Source organism: Solanum tuberosum, unplaced genomic scaffold (assembly GCF_000226075.1).
Source record: "Solanum tuberosum cultivar DM 1-3 516 R44 unplaced genomic scaffold, SolTub_3.0 scf00824, whole genome shotgun sequence".
In the NCBI taxonomy this organism is placed as follows: domain Eukaryota; kingdom Viridiplantae; phylum Streptophyta; class Magnoliopsida; order Solanales; family Solanaceae; genus Solanum; species Solanum tuberosum.
In genome coordinates, this window is record NW_006239776.1 from 22,570 (window position 1) to 28,181 (window position 5,612).

At 24.9% G+C, this 5,612-nt stretch overlaps 1 pseudogene; it reads left to right on the forward strand.

Annotated features, from left to right (window-relative positions):
• The first annotated feature begins 1,929 nt into the window (after positions 1–1,929).
• The window catches only part of LOC102578318 (probable LRR receptor-like serine/threonine-protein kinase At1g53430), a 15,736-nt pseudogene continuing 12,053 nt past the window's right edge, over positions 1,930–5,612 (forward strand).

Below are 5,612 nucleotides of genomic sequence, written 5' to 3' on the forward strand. Positions count from 1 at the left end.
GGTAGGGGGTGGTGGTGGAGATTTTTTTATATTTATTTTACATTTTTTTGGGATAGGGGGGCTGGTAGGGGGTGGAGTGAAGTGATAAATTTTTTTTAAAGCTTTTAACAAGATTTTTATTATAATATGGATAAATATCTATTGGGTAACTCGTTTTTACCCATTTAAAATGTGAGTCGAGTCGAGTAACTTACCCATTTTTATTTGACTCATTTTTTGATCAACTCATATTCGACTCGACTCGCTCGTTTACCACTCCTAGTCATGCACAATGTTCCTTGGATGGATAATTTTAAAAGAAATTCGATGGCTGTACATGTCATTATTTTGTCTTTTCTTGTGGCGGCACTTCTGTACCAATTTTTTTATATCATATTATGTCGACTGGAATATTTTTTTCTCAAAGTGGCTGCTGGCTATTTTGTAATTTTCTTATAATTTCACATGTATGTATGCTGGCTGTTTTTTTTATATTAATGGAAGCCAAAGTTTCACTTATTAATGTAAAGTAATATCTTTGTGGGGTATTGGAAATTAATATGAGTGATTGGTTGAAGTTTTTGTATGCACGTGATTGGCCAACAGTGAATGGGTCATAGTTAATTAATTGCGACGTTCTCTTCATTATATATGTGATTTCTCATATGTTTAACTATGTGTGTGTGAGATTTTATACTGAATGAACTGGAACTTTTTGTCGCAAAATTTTTCTTCTTGGAAAATTTTTGTATAAAATTTGAAGAAAATAAAATGGTGATGAGGATTCTTTCCTTTAATTACCAAGATTAAATAGTAATGAAATATTAAATTTATGTGTTGGCTTAGACCTTCCTTCCCATCAGAAGAATTTAATACAAGTCACTACGTATTTAATCGCTAGTTTGATAATATGTATTAACTCTCCTAAACTGAGTAATATATGATTGGATCAATGTAACTAGAGGATTTTCACTTGACTTAAACTAACAATAGACTCTCCATCTGAGTTAGGTCCGTATAAGTTTATGGAGTAAATAATTCGTCATTATATATCTATATTGTATGAGTAGTTCTCCAATCCCATCGATTGGCTATTCTAGATGCATGAATGTGTATGTATATGATAAGTTTGAATGTAACTATTCAATGTTTATATGACTGTTTGATTGATCTATTGTAACTATTTCTTCAATCTCATAATCAACAGTACATGGCATACAAAGAAAAGAAACTGAATAATAACAACAAACTGTTTTTTTCTCTATATGAATATTGATTAGTCTACTTTGTTGAGAGGGTAGGCAGAAAATTCAATCTCCATGCGTATAATTAATTAGATATTTTAATAACGTACATTTAGGGTTGTTCAGTAGTGTCGCTTAGTAGAGTATATAAGAATAATGTCAAATGAAATATATTATATTAGTAATATTTATATTAGTAATGTTTGCATTAATTATAATAGATTATTTTTTATGCATTGTTTGATTTGTTGTATTAAAAATCGTTTGCATTGCATAAAAATATTTATTTACAAAGATACCCTTCACAATTATAGTGGAAAAGATGTAAAAAAAGATTTTGAGGGGCAATGGGGTGTTAAAACTCACTACATTACTAAAACCTAAAATTAGTAGTTATACAAAACATGAAAAAAAAATTATTAATTCAAATAATTAATATATGCATTATTTTTGCTAATATATGTCAGACGAACCTACACCGTTTAATTTATTCGTACAAATAAATAAATCCTGCAAATGGAGAAGCCCAGTCAAAATCATTCAGCTAGAAAACATAGGAGCCCACCTGACCCCCTCTGTTAACTTTTTTCTAAAACATAGAAGAAAGACCCTTGTTGACTGATTTTTCAACTAGGGTTTATTTTAATCTCCTAGCCACCGATCAGACGACTTTCAAATTCTTCATTTATGGTTAGTAATTTCTACTCACTACTCCCCTTTCTATATATTGTGTTCCTCTAATTGTATCTTCCTTTTTTTCTTATACAACATTTGTAATTAAAATTGAATTTCTTCGAGCGACAATGGATACTACTTGTATACGATTTTGTGCTTTATTTCTCTTTCTGTGTTTCAGATCTCTCAACGCTCAACTTTTGCCTGAAGATGAAGGTAGTTACCATTTTTCTCTTTTTTTTATTTCATCTCAAGCTACTTCATTCTAATTTTCTTCAAAAAAAATAATAAATAACTGATTATCTCCGTATTGATCTGTAATTTCATTTGGGAAATCTGTTTTTTTTCTTCTTCTTCTTCGTGTGCGTTTTCTTTTTTCTAATTTTGTCTTTACTTTTGCAATCTGAAAGCTAAATCTTCATATTTTCCTGTTGCAGATTGCTTCGAGTATCCATGCCACCCTTTTTTTTTTTGTTTCGTTAGCTTTTAAAGTTAAATTAATTTACTATTTTAAATTTTAAATTTTTGATATTCGAAAATTATACGAGATTTACTATAACTTTCTTTATAATATTCATATTAATATATGATATAACAATAACATATTTAGTGATAAGTCACGTGTCAGTTTGAATTGGTTGTTGATCAAAATCAAAACCAGTCAAATCGATTTTAAAATTATTAAAATCAAACCAAATTATATATAATATATAATTATTGATTTGGTTGTTAACATTTTTGATTCAGTTTAATTCCATATTTAGTTATTAACCATACACAAAAGTAAAAAAAAATTGTTCATTCAAAACACACACAAAAAAGATAACAATTCGTTCAAAAGAAAATAAATTCTCTTCGTGCCATTTTGGATCTTATAAATTTTTTATATTTAAACTCTGATTATGTTTACTTCTTGCTTATATTGTTCCCTAATTCAATGTACTAAACAACATAACTTACTAAATAATGCATAAGCTACTGATATTGTTACACAAATAAAAGATAAGTGTTGTATTTTTTAGATTAAAAATGTTCAAAAAAATAAATGTTATTTATATCTAATTAAAAAAAGTACGTATACAATTTGTCAGTTTGGTTATTTCTTTGTTTTTTTTTAACAAAATCAAAATTAGATTAATTTATTATCGATTTTAAAAAATGTAAAATCAAATCAAATAAAATTCAATTTTATTTAATCGATTTGACTTAACTTTTTTGGTTTGAGTTGATTTTACCCCGATTGTGAACACTTCTATTAACTATCTATGAAATCTCACTTAAAGTTTGTAAAGGTAAGAGTGTATGAAGGAAGATCTATCACTATTTCGTAGAGATAGAGAGACTATTTTTGGAAAACTCTAAAAAAGAAAACAATAAAGAAAATGCATACAATTTAATTGTTGAATAGCGAATAATGACAAATAAAAATAAATAGACGCGACTAATGGTTATCTCAAAACATCACTTTTTTATTCTAATTTTTTAAATATAAAAGTGACTTTATTATATGATAAGTACTTTTTCTATTCCAAAATAAGCATCACTTTAGTAATTTAAGAGAAAAATAATAATAATTTTTTAATATATTTTTATATTAAAAAATTATATTTTCTGAATAGGCGTGAAATAATATTGTAATATAAAAATCTTATACTGCTTAATTAAATAACTATACGAAAATCAAATTTGTGTATTTATTTGTTTGTGTTAGTTGATTTTTCAACATTATTAAATGGTTAACATCAAATATAGTACATAAAGTAGTCATGCGTTATGAAAAAGAAATTCCTATCTAAACTTTTTCTTTCAATTATTGATCTTTTTATGAGTGTATGTTTATGAAAGTGAATTTTTTTACACTACTTAAAAAAAAAAAGAAGCTCGTGCCTAATTATTATTATGTGAAATTAATTTTTAAGCTGTAGTAGTATTTTCTTATATTTTTAAAAATGGTGATATTTGCATTTTACTTCTTTTTCATCAATTATATTAATGGTCTAACATTTGAAATTAAATATCATTTATAGATAAGAAGACCAAAAAATACTACAAAAAAACGTATTACTTAGTTAATAGCTACAAAATATGATAGAAATTTGAACAATAAAACAAAAGATTTAAATTTAATATGACGTGTTTAGGTTGTAATCACCACATAAAAAATTACTTACTCCTATAAGGTAAATATTTTTCACTAAATTACCTTTAATTGATTATGTAAAAAATATTTTAAAAATAAACATAAAAGTTAAAAATACCATATGGTCTGTATCATAGGAAATATCTAATCTAGGTTAAAGAAATAGAATGAATTAAAGTTAATTAGTTAATTCTGAAAAAAGAATTAAACAAGTTGCTTTGTGTAATTAATCAAGGGTTATTTGGTGGCTGGTTTGAAAGTGAGTTATGCACGTATTAAATTTGTGTTAGCAATATCATGCTGGGTAGCTGGTTAGAAGATAAATTATTCATGTATATAATTAGTATATGATATTTGATTTCCATTTTAGAAACCTGCATAATTAATATCTATTCAAGTTCTTTTGTGTATTATTTTATACAGAGTACAAAATAAAATAGGAAATTACTCCCTCTATCTCTTTTTACTTGTCAATCACATGCTGTTTTTAACAAGTTTCTAATTATTAAATTGAAATAGAATTCATTGTTTGATAAGGTTATAGATTTACGTTTTTCTTTTCTTTTAAATCATATTTATATACATTATGTTAAAATTTGACATAATTAGAGTATTATATTAATTTTTTGATTTTTTGATTTTATATTATGTTATATTTTCAATTTTATTTGTTTTAGTAGTATTGACTTGACATTTCACACTGTGAATCATTTATTTTTTTAGTTAGACTTGATAGATAATTTTTTTGTCAAATATTTTCATAATTTATGACATTATAATTATAACATTAATCTTTTTATCAAACATGTATTTTATTATGTTCACAAAAATCTTGTATTTTTAGTTTTTATTATTAGTTTAATTAAAATACTAATTTGAAAAATGTAAATCAATTATTTTTATAATATTAGTTAAGAAAATATGTTTATTGATTAATATATTTTTAAAACATAATATTTATCTTAAATATTTAATTTAACACCATTTATAAAGGCCTCTATTTATCTAATATAGATTTTCAATTTTAAGTAATTAACCTTTATTTTTAAAATTTAATATAACTTTATGATTACAGTTGTGCAACGAAATTGTACATGTGTGATTACATTATGACAAATAAGCAGGTTAACATAATTATTAGGTTGTGTAATTACTAAATTGATATATCACCCTAATAATTACACCAATTTACATTACCATGTGGCTTTCCGAACCTACCTTCAATGCAATTTTCTTTTTCACCAATCCCCACAAACAAAATTTAGTAAGTTGTTGTTGTCGACATCTCTAAAAAAAAGGTGAAAATTATTTATGTCCTCTAATTTTGATTTAGTAATTGAACTTTCGGGTGTGTTTGGTATGAAGGAAAATGTTTTCCTGGAAAACAAGTAGATTTTTGACTTATTATTTCATGTTTGATTGGTGAGTAGAAAATATTTTCCGAAAAAGATTTTTAGTGTTTGATTTATGAATGAAAAATATATTTGAGATGTATCTTTTTTTTTTCTACTAAAGTAGAAAATAATTTTTGAAATTGAAAATATTTTTTAAAAACAAACTTAAATATTTTTTTT